The following is a 15,954-nucleotide window of genomic DNA, read 5'->3' on the forward strand; positions in this document are numbered from 1 at the left end:
TGAAATAAATATATTATTGCTTAAACAACAACTCTAAATATTAATTAAGTGTTCCTATAACACTTATCCCGACCTCAAAGATCCACAATTTTCAACAAAATCAACATGTGCTCCTTTCACGGCAGTTTATTTTTCACCCGCATCTTCTCCCTCTGTATATTCCGACATCTCAAATGGCGTTATTGAAATCATTGACTTGTATCCCGATCGTGTGTATAATACTGTACATACTAGATGATTTTAATTTGCCTCGTGCTACGTGTAACGGCCAAATTCCATCTATTGACCCCGACGCAAACTCGAATATAGCAATATTCCTAGAATACTTATTTGTCAACTTGAATTTTTGTGATCTATTCCAGAAAACAAAAATCAATCATTTGTGAGTTTTGCCTTGATTTATTTTGAACTAGCGATAATAAGGCTAGAAGAGCTGCCTTATCTTCCTTTACTTCACTGTGGTTTTTATCATTCCGTCTTGTTCGTAAAATTTTGCACGGATTTAACATCTTACTCTTCGCCTGTTAATTATATAACCTATAGATATGATCTCAGACGTGGCGCTTCCTCCGAAAACTCGTGCGCAATGATCTAAATTCGATCACTTGAGATGACATATTAATCATGGTTATGCAGTATATTATATAACCACTTATATTTTACCATAGATTCGTTTATGCCTAAATTCTATATAAAGAGCTGCACTTTTTCTAAATGGTTTTTGTCTTCGACTCGTTCAGCTCGGTTGACAAGGAAATGTGCGTACCAAGTCTACGTATACGAATTTCTATGAGGATTACATAATTTTTTCTAAAGTTCGATCTCAATTAAGGCGCTGTCTAGAATTGTTACATGCTATATTCCCGCAACACTGAAATATTAATCCGCGAAAGCAATAATATTAAGCCATTTTGCAGTTTCGTAAACATTATTTGCAACCTTCAAAGTGATATTCTTTTTCACCGCTGAATACAACTTTTCTTTAAAGCTTCCTACACTGAGGACACGCCTACACGGGGCAACAAGAAGATTTATAGACGGAAGATCATTTCGGACATTACAGTAGCGAAGGGTAAGATTTTACCCTTGTTAAGAAAAGGAACAAAGGAAGATGACGATGCCTTTATTCCAAAAAGCCTGGCGAAAAGTCCAGTTAATTAGAACAAATATGCTGATGAAAGTGAATTGGATATCGACATACCTTTGGAATATTCCGAACTTAGCGATTATAGCACCCCAATGGTGGTAAAAACAAAAAGAATTCAGGAACCATTAATCATATCGGCCACGAGGAGGCAGAAAAATATAAAATATCTTACGAAAGGGGATAGCGAGGAACAAAGGAGATCCTCGCAATCAAAAAGAGAAATAGAATACTCCATCAAACAAGTGGAGGTGGATGTGTTAATTAATACACTAATCGAAGTGATCTTAAATACAAACAAAATAAATACGAGATTCCACTTATTATCCAAAAAAGATACGGGAATAGCCAGTCACAAAAAATAACGGACATTTAAGTGGCATTTCTGAGTGGATCCAAAGACTAAATAAAAAAAGAAGAGTAAGGATTACATTGATCAAGGAAACGGTTATTCATAGAAAGCTGGTGGTAACCCAAACGTCGCCCCCTAAAACAGAACATAATAGCTACAAAATACAGACTGATATAAAAAGGAAAGAACACTACCAACTCAGTAAAAGGAAACAGACCTTCCCAGCGGAAGACAAAAAGGAGGAATTTAAGGAAAAGAGCAAGGAAAGGAGAGTTTGCATACGTTCGCGTATGCAAAATAAGCACCGAAAAAGATGACACCCAGAGGGAAGATAACAGTAGCGAGATTAACGAATAGAAAGTGCAAATAAACAGGAAAGAACTCAGAAAAGAGGCTAGAAAAGAAATCGACGAATATCGATACCAATCCAAAATGGACATTAGAGAAGCAAGAAGTCAGCAAAGAATCCACAATAGACCAGAGGCAATACTGGTTAAGGTCGAAATATATAGATCTATAGAGAGCTTATAGGAGCTAAGAAAGCTCTGAAGGAAACGACAGGCGTAGGAATTAAAAGCTATAGCATCAGCGAGAGAAATATCTGAGAAAATAAAACCAGTTACAGAAAACCAGGTACAACCAACACCACTATAGACTATGGTGTTACTGGAAGTAAAAAACATTGATCCACTGACAAGCAAAGAAGAGTTCAGTAGCGATATTTGTCGAGATTTAAACATAAGTAACACGAAGTGTGTCGACGTCAAGACACTATGAATAACTCCATGGGGAACGCAACAGACCATAGTTGTTATCCCCATATCAACTGTACCTGCTGATTATAACAATCTAAAAATCAGAAGGGGGTTAACAATAACAAATATAAAAATTTTGCCGAAAATCAGTAGATGTTTTAGGTGCCATAAAATTGGACACACTTCAAACCAATCCAGATAAGTCAGCCCAGGAAAGGAGCACTGCAGGAAATGTGGAACTAGGACCAGCAATAAGGCATATTGCAGTAACGAATCGTACTGCACCAGGTATAGTGCACAAGGATCAACAAATAAGACACGTCACTAGGTCATTGGCGTGCCCTATATACAGAAGAGCGATGAAGGAGGGCAATATTAAACCAAAAAGATAAGGATCTTGCAGATCAATTTAAATCGCTGCAAGTTGGTGCAGGATTTAATATATCAATACGCTTGTAAAGTCAGAGCAGTATTGTTACCATCTCTGAACCAAATAAATAACAGATGTACTGATACAACCATCCATATGGGTTATGTTATTTAATAGTGCATACCCATGTGAAGATACCATAATTCAGGAACACGGTATGGTGGGAATAAGAATAGGAGAATTTTACTGTGTGAGTGGATATTGTTCCCCAATATCGACAAAGATAGCTATTATAAATATGTAATTTTAAAAAATTTAATAAACTAGAAAGTTTAATTAAAAAGATATATAAAAAACAAAGAAAAATAATTATTGCTGCCGATTATAATGCAAAATCGGCAGCGTGGGGCGGAGACAAAACCGACAAAAGAGATAGAACCTTAGCTAGGCTTAGCTAGGGTTAGCTAGGCTTTATAAATCATTAACTTGACAAACATCCCACAAATTTTTAATACTTCAGATCACTTTTATGCATTACATGAATTTTAAAATACGACGATCAACAGACATTGAGATCATTATAAATTTTCGACAGAGGCCTTTAATCCGGACAGGTTTATTAATAAATTTGGCGAAATAAAAAAAAATCTAATAATAAATTTTATAATTGACGGGACGAACGGGACGAACGGGACGAAGTTCCCCAAAATATTATATAAAAAACGTGTGGTCGAATTAAAAAAAAGTCTTCCCATCAAGGGTTAAGAAGAACGAAAACTATTGGTAGAATGAGGATATAGCCTGACTTAGAAAAATAGTAAATAAAAGTAGAGGGGTTGCCTAAAGAACCCGTATTAAACTTAGTCAACAATGTGGAGGTTCTTACTAAGATATGTACGCAGAAGAAAGAAACTGAAAATATTAATTCAAAAAAGCAAAGAGCAAGCATGGAAGGAATTCGTTGCAACCTTAAAATGGGATCCTAAGATGGGATCCTATAGAAGCGTTATAAATAAACTAAGAAACAAGAAACCAATAGATAACTTGAATTCAAATAAAATTAATAGCATTATAGATACACTTTTCACCACAAAAATAAACATAACTGCCAAAGAAGAGAGACGGGATGGCAAATACGAGGAAGTAACAAGCGATGATGTATGTGTCACCGTCCAAATGGAGAAGTTAGCGAATGCCATCAGACAATTAAATTCTACAAAGGCAGCTGGCGTTGATGGGGTTCCTGAAACAATAATTAAATTATTATTTGAGCGCAAAGCTCACAACATACTAAGCATGATTAATACTATATATAAAATAGATAAAATACATAAAAATGGAAAATTACCAGGGTAGTATTGCCAGCAAAATCAGGAAAGGATCGCCTCCTTCCTACTTTCTATTGCCCAATAAGTATCCTACCTGCGATGAGCAAAGTAGGTGAGAATACTTTTAAATCCTCCATTGAGAAATATCAAGAGCAGGATCCATATTACAAAACCAATATGGTTTCCACAGATTCAGGAGCACGGTCGATGCCATCACATAAGTTACCAAATTTGCAGTTTTCTGAAAAAAGAAAAATTTAGTATATATCCTGATGGCTGTCAATATTAAAAATGCTTTGCACACCTTTTGATGGGATACATTAATTAAAGAAACCAGGTAAAGGAAACTTTCAAGAAACAAGAAAGAAGAAAACATTATTATATGATTACCTGAAGGACAAGGAGATTATAATTAAAAGCATAAATAGAGAATTTGAAAGTAATATCCATGCAGGAGTCCCACAAGGTTCCGTAGTAGGACCATTATCATGGAACTTAGTGTACGATGGACTTCTTAATAAATTTGCTACTATAAAAAATTTAAACTATAGCCTTTGCAGACAATTTGGCAATTCTAATAGATTTCAATAAAGAAGAAACCATAGAAAATAAACTAAACATAAACATAAACAAAGTTATAATGTGATGTAATAACGCTAGATTGCAAATTACAAAAGAAAAAAAAAAGAGATTATTCCATTGACTACTATGTGAATATCTAAGATAATAAATGTAAATATTATAAATATGCTAATTACTACAAATAACACTATTAAGTACTTGGGAGTCGCAATTGACAATACCAGAAAGTACGCTATGTACATGGAAACAATATGCGGTAGAGCTGATGTATTAGTCGAAGTGCTGAGAGAACTGGTTGTCAACGTAAATGGCCCCACTAACCTCGTTAGAAAATTGTACTACAATGTCTGGGAATTGGTGGTACTATAAACCTCTCTGAGATTCTAAAAATGACCAAGATCAACCCTAATATGGACATCAACAGCTTATACTGGCAACATGTCAATATACATTAAAGCACAGTTGCAAGGAAAGGTGTATGAGGTGAAAAAAGGCACATATTAAAGACGGTAAGAAACATAACCGATAGGGTGTAAATGTCACTCAAGTAGAAGCTAGAATAATTGGAAGAAACAGCAATAGATGATTGGAGGAAGGAATGGACCCTGTATAGGAAAGATATCTTTATAAAGAATAAAAAACTTCTTGATCATTGTACAATGCAAATGCTTACCAGACGTGGTATCTTTAACACATATAGAATGAGAATAAATAAAGAAAACAATAACCAATGCTAGTATTGCAAAGAGCCAGATGATGTTGAATACGCATTGTTTAAATATCTATGATGGGCCTCCCAACGTACATGAAAATTGAAAACCATGCCGGCGATAGTTTAAATGCCAAGAATATAATTACCTTAGTTACAGCAGACAGTGATATATGGAATCACTTCCAAGTATTTTGTGGTTCCATAATAAAGGCTAGGCAATCCAATGAAACAGGATATGAACTTTCTATAAAGTTTACATACAGGCTATAGCCCATAAAAACTATTTTAACCAACAAGTAAGGAAATTAATTATCTGTTATCTACTTTTATCTATTCTGTTCTGTCCATCTATGTAATTAATTACTGTACTTATTTATTTAGTTATCTTTTATATATCGGTTAAATTAAATAATTAAATTAATTAATTAATTAATTTATAATTTGAATTATACGAACAATACATTATATTAGCTATTTGTGGATGAACACAGTGAGCTAACAAATATACTCAACTAAATAACATATAAGAATAATAACATAATTTAATAAATAATTAGTTATATACACAATTTAAAATACTACTTTGCTATGTTATTTATTTATCTAGTATTTGTATATACACTTATAACTACTTAATGGATGGAAAAGTAATACAGATTGATATGTACCATAATTTAACCCATACACAATGGAATGGGTTAAATAGCACCGTTATGATAAATTGAAAGTTTAGTAAACTAAACACTGTTTATTGCACTCACGCGCGATCAGCGATGACTACTTAGAAATCAAGTAACCACTTAATAGATGTATGAAAGTTTAATTGTAAATATTATATCTAGTTAAAAACTAGATATGGAACTAGCACGTGGTGTTATAGAATGTCACTAGTTATATTGAGAGCACTGAATATGGCATAATACCAACATAACTAATTTTTAATCAATCATCGCAATATTGTTACCAGTAACTATTTATTTATTAATTATTAATTTGTGGTGCTTTACCTAGCAGCTAACATCTAACCAAATGCCGTTAATTTAGATATATAAATACAGTATTAGAAATTAATCAATTAGTAATTACTCTTTTCCGGGGTGTTTTCATTTATAGGTACTTTACATTCCAACAAATGTCATAATTTAGACATGTTACATGTTACCATCAATTTAGATACTTTATTACATTTTATTAGTTATTTTATTTATTTTAATATTTAATAATAACGAATTCTGACTATATTCATTTTAATGATATAAATTAGTTAGTTAAACTAGAAAACGTTGAATTATTATCTTAGCTATCGAACAAAGTGCCGCAAATTTAGACGTATATGACACGTTGATACTAAATTATTCTGAATAGTTATTATTTATTTTGGTGACTCATTTTATTACGCAGCACGTTGCTAATAACATAGCTACTTTATTATAGCTATTTGTTTCATTCTTTCATTTTAATTATAACGAGTGTCAATAATACTCACATTAATTACATAAATTAGTTTGTTAAATTGATAAATTAGTTAACTTTGAATTATTATTTTAATAAATGAACAAAGTGCCAAAAATTTAGATTTGTGGGACACGTTGTTGATAAAATACTAATTAATAATTAATATTTATTTCGGCGATCCATCTTTATTAAGTATTTAACACCTGATCAAAATGTCGCAATTCTAGACATGTATATGATGCTAGCAATACAGTCACTTTTACTATAATCAAGTATTGTATTGCAACGAATAACGATATAGACACTTATACTTAAATATATATAAATACAATATAGATAATTTATATTACATAATATAAAAATTAAGAGATAACAAAATAATATATATTAACATTATACGGGATATAAATATAAATATGTATATTAAAATAAACTTATATTATTTAATATAAAAACACATAAGGTATTGGAATAACCTATATATATACAAGGATAATTAGAATTACTATAAATTGAATTATCAAGTTAATAAACCAACAAACAACAGAACGAACAATACATTATATGAATAGCTATTTGTGGATGGACACAGTGAGCTAACAAATATACTCAACTAAATAACATGTAATAATAATAACATAGTTTAATAAATAATTATTTATTTTATAAATAATTAGTTATACACAGAATTTAAAGATAATAAATACATAATAATAATATATAATGCAATACAGTATTAATTATAACATAGAAGTTAAAATATAATAAAATAATATAATTATTGAAATAATCCTTATATATTACATAACAAACAATTAGTTATACTCTCAATTTAATTACAATAAATACAATACAATCTAATAATAGAATAGTAATAGTATAATAATACAATACAATATTAATTACAACACAAAAGTAAAAGAAATATAATAAAAGTTATATATCAATAATGAGTTATTGAAATAATTTTATCTTTGGACAATTACAAAGATTATATAATAAATAATCGGTTATACCCTCAATTTAAATATAATAATACAATCTCATAGTATAATATAGTATATTAATACAGTGCAGTATTAATTATAGCATAAAAGTGAAAATATAATAAAATAATATAACAAAATAAGTTAATGCACAATTTTTATCTTTTGTCAAATATATAAACATTATATTACTAACAATTAGTTATATCCTCATTTAAATATAATAAATACAACATAATCTATAATAATATAATAGAAATAATATAATAGTACAATACAGTGTTAATTGTAGCATAAAAACTAAGATACAATAAAACAATTTATGTAAACTTTAACTTGAAGAAGAATGTAATACAACCATAAGAAATAATTTAATATTATTAAATAACAAAACCAGCTATTGAAATATAATTTGAAAAGTGATGGTAAAAATACCAAAATTAAATGACGTGGTGCATATAGTTAGAGTTCGATGTATTGCTTATGGCTGTTCCGGAGTTGTTCCACGCACCGCATAAAATTAGGAAGAGAAGAGGTATTTAGTGGGTAGAGGCGCTACTATCTTGCCGAGCCCCACATAATGCAGTGGTACGGACCATTGGGTGTGCGTAATTTGCATTTCCCCTGTTCGCGCAGAAAAAAAGAGATTCATTCATTTTCAAAACATTTCATTGTTTCATATCGTCATGATTCACATCGTCAGTCCGAACACAAAAGTGCATTTAGATTCCGACAAATTCATACATAACCCAGTAGAAACGCGTTTGAGCACTTATGTTAGGGCTTTCTAGTTCATTCGACATTTTACTAGGGTTTCGTCTGCTATTCTCGGCTCTGCAGACCTAAACAGTAAGATCGGAAACACCGCAGCGCATCCTGAAACCCAAAAAGTACTAACTCCGTAGAAATGCATTCGAAGCAGTTATGTTTGTGTTACGTTTGAGTCCCGTTCGAGCTTTCCAGGTGTAGCGAGCCTTTACCGCGGTTATGTTTACATTTTTCGCGTTAGCAGTCTCGTAACACCAATTTTTATCCACGGAGCTAGTGCAGGTTAGGGTTAGATTATGCTTAGATTAAAATCCAAATTACTGGATAAAGTATAATACGCAGAGCCGAACTGAAGCTGAAGCACAATCAACCAATATAAAAAAATAAAACACACACAAAACAAAACAAAATTAAATTAAGTAAATTAAGTGAAGATAAATCAAAATATACAAGGAATTAACTAATCTAGTCGCATTGTTTTAATAATTTAAATAATATTAAAACATTTTAAGCGAGAAACTTGACCTTGATAGGTTAGATAAGATATGATAGGTTAGATAGGATATGAATATAAATGGTAAACAGTATGATAAATGATATATTAGAGAAAACAAAAGTTGAATTACTTACAATATGAAACAAATAAAATTGTAGATAATATTGAATGAACCTGTTTTAATAAATATATCCTGTTAAAGTCGACCTACATATAACACGTTATGGGGGGTGTGATGTAGTCGAATGGCTAAATTCATATCAATGTATTATTGGCTAATCAAATACAGAGCACCGTTAGCCGACGTCTAGTAATGGAGGATATAGAATGGATTCTTTAGGACGGAAATTTAAAATTAATGAAAATTAAACTTGGATATGAGACTGTGATTAGAAACTGGTTAAATAACCAAATAAAGGTAAAACGTTTTGGATGATGGTATAATCGCCATTAATACATGGTTGTTATTATATAAAAATTGGCTAAACGTATAAGATGATGGTCCATTAATTGATGCGACAGTTTCAGGAAAGCGTACAGAAAACAATAATATAGAAAACTATTCACAGCGTGAAAATACCCCTGCGATATCAGAGTGATTATGTACAAACAAGAAACAACACCGTTTCTTGTAAATGATACTAAAAATTACTTTTTTCTTTAACGAAGAAACTAAATAAATGAGCAATTTATATGAAGAATGGGCGATACGTAGGACAATCTCATCCTATAATCACGAGAGTTATTCTATTTTATATGTGAATAATGTTATTTTATTTTATACATTATAATCTCTTAGTTACTTGTAATGTATATTTTACACAAATAATACACTTGACATAACTTATTTAAATGACTTAATTACGTTTTTCTTTTACTCTATTACATCTTTGAACTCATAGGGTAGATTAAATGTCTCAACAGATAATAGATAACACTCGACAGCGAAAATACCACCACTCGACACTAACTAGTGTCGGACGACGGCAGCGCAGTGGTTAGCGCCTTCAACTGGAAGGCCTGGAGGGATCGCGGAGGAGTCCCACTCACATTCAGGATGACGCAAGTACTCACCGGCCACGGCGTGTTCGGGGAGTACCTGCTAAAAATTCAAAGAGAGGTGACGTCCATCTGTCACCACTGCCAAGAGGAAGAAGATACGGCACAACACACACTGGAGCGCTGCCCAGCGTGGGAAGAACCGCGTCGCGTACTACGCCTCACCATCGGCGATCGGTCAACGGGAGTTAGCCGCCGTCTGCAACTACTGCGAGCAAGTAATGCTAGCGAAGGAGCGAGCGGAAAAGAACAGAGAGAAGAGAGGCGACCCCGTCAGAGTGATTCGCCGAAGAGAACTGATACGACGCCGCGCGACCGCGGCACCACCTCTACCGCCGTCATAGATGAGCGCGGCGAAGCAGCCGTCAGACTGAGGAGGGTCTGGGCTCCCCTTCAGATTCGCACGACGGCCCAGGGAATGCGGCACTAGGGGGAGTGGTCCCCCTCCCTTGCTGCCAACCCCAACCAGGATGCTTCCCACAACAACAAAGGGAGACGACGACGAAGGAGTGTTGCGGTAGCAAATCTAAAGAAAGGAATCGGAACACTCCTGACAAGCGTCATGAAGACCACCGTGGGGTTTTAGTCGATAAGAGTCCGACACTACCCGCCGCCCCCCAGAGGGTGGCCAGGCGTCGATGAGGATTTCCCCATGAAAAAAAAAAAAGTGGTTAGCGCCTTAGGTTGCGAACGTTCGGAACCCGGGTTCTCAAATCCCGGCGACCAGAGTCCGATTTTTCTTCCACGTATCTGAATTATAAGAAAATACAGCAATACCCCAGCAGCGACATCTACAGCCAGCGACTACAACTATCACTACTACCGTTCACCTCACCCCATATGCTTTAGTATATATGTGATGGCACTCGACAGCAAAAATACCACCACTTCTATTTGTCTCCCGCGGCATCAAAAATGAGAAGAAAAATGCAGCAGTATCCCAGCAGCGACATCTACACCCGCAGCAGAACTTGTCTCACCCTACACACTAGCAGTAGCGCACTATCGCCACAACTATACAGGCTAGCGCACTAACTAAGAGACTACTACCACATCTCATATATATATTTTCTACATGCTTATAAGTAGTACTCAAATGAGATTTAAAATAAATATCTCATAGTAGCACATAGTATATTATTATGGCGTGATATTGTAGGATGGTATAATTTGCAGTGCTTATGATTGGCGACCTGGTTGGGTACTATTTAGGAAAAAATTTATGAGCATTGATAACGACCTTGGCAAATAAAATGGTTTATGAAAATGGAATAACGATTTTATCATAACCTGGGCAATGATATTTCGAATGGCCTACCAGGCTCGACTCGACGGTCATCATATGATTGGAGGATCGACGAGAGGGTCGGTTTCAGGGCCACCTTTCGTACGGTAACAACAACAGGGGACTCAGAGAGATGGGGATGGTATCAACGATATAAGAGAAGAAAGGGATACCCCGAAAAGAAGAATACGGTTGAAGCGAGAGTAATCTCGGATATAAGAACATCAAGGGGAAAGATACTGCCCTTCATTAAAAAAAGGGATAAATATAGAAGAGGATCCGTTCACTCCAAAAAACAGTCTAAAGAGAAGTTCAACGGAACGAAATAAATAAGTGAATACAGTGAGGCAGAAGGAGAAACACAGGGAGAAAACTCCAACTACAGTAATTATAATACGCCCATTGTAGAGAAAACGAGAAAAGATAAGTTTGATGAAAATAGGAAAAATAAATAGGAAAGGCTCCAAAAGAGGAGAGAATGAAAGTGAGACGGTAGGAACAAATGATGAAGGAGAAGAAGCACTGACGGAAGAAGGGGACACGATCACAATAAAAATAAGTGAATGGCAGCCTATGATCCAAATATTAAGAGATGTTTTTATAGAGATTAAGGGTGTAGTAGGAAGACTACAACTGATCTCTAAAAAAGATCCGGAGTTAAAATAGAAGGCTGAGATTATAGACAGGGACGCAAATAAACTGTATATATTGAAGTATATTGAAGAAAGTCAACAGAGGAAGTAGGAAAGTGATAGCGGGTGATTTTAACGCGAAAACTACGGACTGGGGAGGTAATAAAACGGATAAAAGGGGCCGAGCCTTGATGATGTAAACAGGGAATGTTTCCAATTAAGTTAAAAAATAAAAATACTTTTGGCAGGAATGGGAGTAGTTGCCAGCGTTACGCCGCGAGGCTCAGCATAAATCGTATTTCTAACCGTTGCTCGCGGTTCTCCAGCGTCGCAGACATATCCTCTTATCTGCCCGACGAAAAACATACAATGTATCGACGAGCGCATAGTTGTCACTAAGCAGCGAATTCTGGAACCGTCGATTTCGGACCGTTATTTCATTCTCACAAAGAAGTCGGCCTACGTGTCATCGGCGCGAGCGGTGGCGTGATCCGAGCGTAGTGGGGGTTGTCTCCCCGAAAGACAAAGAATCGGTCTAAGGGAATCAGTTTCATTCGAAAAGTCTAACTGCATACATCGAGAGCTCTGACGAACAAAGTCGCTTAGTCTAACGAATATCGAAAAGTATCGAAAGTCGAGTCGAACTTCTGTAACGCATTAACTGTATTCATCGCCAAATAATTTGTGACGCTTTTATTATTGTACAATTTATTGTTGAATATATACGGTATATTAACCTGTTAACACAGTGTTAATTTCATTGAACCACCCCTGTTATCTTAATCGAAACAAGGGGAACGACTCTTTCGCGGCGTCGATTAGCCGAATCGTAGCGAGATTACGCCTCTCGCTGACGCGTTTTCCTCGCGACCGCGTCTCTCCGCGAACGGTTGTAACACAGTTATCTAATAGTTATCGATCAGCATCTACGAGTATTTATCAAGCATTTATCAACGATCTTATTTTGCGACTTATGCGCTGTACGAGCGTCTCACCGAATATTGTCTGTATACTAATTTATTTAATTATTTTTATATACATCCCACGGTTTCAACAACGAGCAATCTCGTCTAATAAATCTTACGATCAAACATCCTCTATACAAGTCCTCTACAGTAATATATCGTATTGCTTATTATATCGTGCAAAGAACTTTATTGTGCGGCATTTACCTCGGTTTGAATTGAATAAAGATTTGCTGTATTTTGCATCGCGCGAAATCCATCGTCGCCATTCATCTCTTCGTCGTAAATCATTCCGAGTCGAGTAAACGACTCTAGATTCTCGATTCTCGTGATTTCCTTTGGGTCAGATCCTTCGCCAGGAAATTGTAAGCGACGATCTTTTATTTTTAAAATCGTGTTTTCGTAACAGCATACGACCTATCACAAGATGTCGTTCAAAGCTTCGTTTCACGAAGACACCGAAGATTCTGCGTCACCCAGTAGTGCATATTCCTTTAATTGATTTATTTGTGTAGTACCTCTTTTCACGTACAATTTAATGCTTTATGTGAATCCGTGAAGAAATGTCAGACATGAAAGCTCGATAAGATGGTAAAGTAACAACACTCCGATTACAGCTCTGTACTCTGTCTTTCTGGAAATCATGCAACCTTTGAAACATTTTTTCGCGCAACAAATAATTCACTTATTAATTCACTGGTCATTTGAAGTCGTCATGTATGAGTCATCGTATGTATAGAATATTATTATAGTCTTTCCTTCAGAAGTTAGGAGTATCGCTATAAAATTCGTGATAATGCGAACGCAAGCAAGATTACATGCTCTTATCGCTTCAATTATAAATGAGTGGACTTCTTTCTTTTCTTAAAATTGCACTTATGGAAAATAAGTCATTTTGCATTTATTATTGATACCTTGGGATTATTAGTGTAATAATGCTAGGTAATTTCATCTAATCGATAAGAATACTGAGAGAAGTTTAGTATATAGTGGACATTCAACCTGTGCAACCTGCAACTATGTTAGAGAAATTACATCCATCTGTACTATCGATTTTATTTGAATTGTCACTACAGTGGTTTTACTTGAAAAGATTTTGGAAAAGATTAATTAAGCTGAGAGAAATCTTAAATAAATAAATAATAATACGAAGTCTCCTACAACAAATTTTCGAGATAACGAAATTGTTTGACTTTTTAAGTTTTACATATAATATTAATTGATATGATAATTAGTACCAAATTCCGTGCTTTATTATCGCATATTAATAAATCAGCGCGATTACAGCTATAGTAATTATTAGACTGTTATTACATTCTGTTTTAACGCAGACCAAAAGTTGATGAAGATGACTTCAAAAAGTATGATCAATCGTCCTTTGGAATATAGTCTTCGCTTGTTCGGTGTTTGGCCAGATTCTTCTTATCCAATATTAAAAATTATCATTTGGACGACAGTAATGTTAACGTTTCTAGTATTTCAATATTGGTATTGTATTACACATATTAAATCGAGTTTAATCGAATTATTAGATGGATTGAGCATTACTTTATCGAATTCACTCTTTTTCCTCAAATTTACCATTATTTGGCTTCATAAACGGTAAGATATAAATATATTGTATAATCTATTTACTTTTTATAAGTAAATAAACGAAATTTATTCATTAGGTTACGGTTATACTGGATGCGTATGCGAACGATCAGATCTATGACACGGATTTAACAAATGTTTACTATTTCTTACTAGTTAAACCTGAGCCGCATAACATCGCACTTTATTTTAACGGAAAACACCGCGTTAATACGTTAATGAATTTTTGATTAAAAAAAGCCAGAAATAAAAAGTCTGTCGGCTGCTTAGCGTTGCTTCGCCTGAGATGTAGGCTTTTAATCTATTATGACTGTCGCGACTGTCGATCACTCCATCTCTTCTTTCTCTACTGTCTGTTCTACGTCCGTCGGTGTCTGCAAAATATAATTTGAAAATGTGTGTGTGTGTGTGTGCGCGCGCGCGCGTGTAAGTATATATAAATATTTTGTAGCGGTCTCAAATTGTCAAGTTTTATGGAGACTTTATTGTAAACTGCAAATTTCAGACTCGTACATGCACGCATTTACACATATTTGTCACATTCATCACGAAAGTTTCTAATTGTGAGCGTCAATTATTTGTGCAACGCTCAAATATCTATACATACAACGTCTTTTTCTAGAATTATTCAAATCTTTCACTTCTTACATTAATCTTTCATTTTCCTTACATCGTGAACGATTTCAAATAGGAAGTACGCTCGAAAGATGTGGGTTATGTATCTTCAGTCGCAACAAACTGGAAGGAAGGATCGAATCGATTTGGTGCTTTGCGTGTAAAGACGATATCGAACGTTCAGTGCCCAGACGACGAAATAATCGTATTCCTAGCCGCAAGAAATTGGACGAAAAAATCAAAGTGATTTGGACGACGCATCGTACGTATAGCGACGGCATATAACCACTTTCATTTATTTTAACGCTTTACTGACCGCTAGCGGTTCAACAACATACGCACGTCCGATCGGTAGCTCAGGCGCAGATTCTGCCAGGCACCGACTCTCTTTCGGTTTATACTCTCCAATACCATTCTTTTCGTTCATCGCGAACGGTAAGTTTTAAAAATTTTTTTTTTATTTATTTATTTGGATTTTTTTACAATTTGTCCAGAAGGACATTGGGTAAAGTATTATATCTAGGCGGAAGTGAATAAATAAAAAAAAAACAAAAATAAAATATAGCATGTGGGTGGCTACCCCTAGCGGGGTACCCTCGTCGTGTTTGCTAGGTTATATCCTTTGTGAGTTCTGTTGGATGTTTCCTTTTTAGCTTTCTTTCAATGTTTGTTGCGTTGATTGTTTCTGTTGCCAGTCGGTTCGGGTGGGTTGTTATTCTTTCTCTGTCTGTGTTATTCTTTCTTCTTGACCGTTGGTATTCCCAGGTCTTTCCGAATGTCCTCGTTTCTAACGTACCATGAGGCGTTTACTATGGTTCTGAGTATTTTTGCTTGCATTGTTTCAATTTTGGTTATAT

The 15,954-nt window shown here is 34.6% G+C and overlaps 1 long non-coding RNA gene across 1 annotated transcript; it reads right to left on the minus strand.

Moving 5' to 3' along the window:
- Positions 1-3,661: 3,661 nt before the first annotated feature.
- On the minus strand, positions 3,662-4,901 carry LOC139996420 (uncharacterized). Its single transcript, XR_011802237.1, has 2 exons — positions 4,772-4,901; positions 3,662-4,190 (listed from the first exon to the last, which is right to left on the minus strand). It is a non-coding gene; the product is annotated as an uncharacterized lncRNA (long non-coding RNA).
- Between the last annotated feature and the right edge of the window lie 11,053 nt (positions 4,902-15,954).

The sequence above is a fragment of the Bombus fervidus genome, chromosome 18 (assembly GCF_041682495.2).
Source record: "Bombus fervidus isolate BK054 chromosome 18, iyBomFerv1, whole genome shotgun sequence".
NCBI lineage: Eukaryota > Metazoa > Arthropoda > Insecta > Hymenoptera > Apidae > Bombus > Bombus fervidus.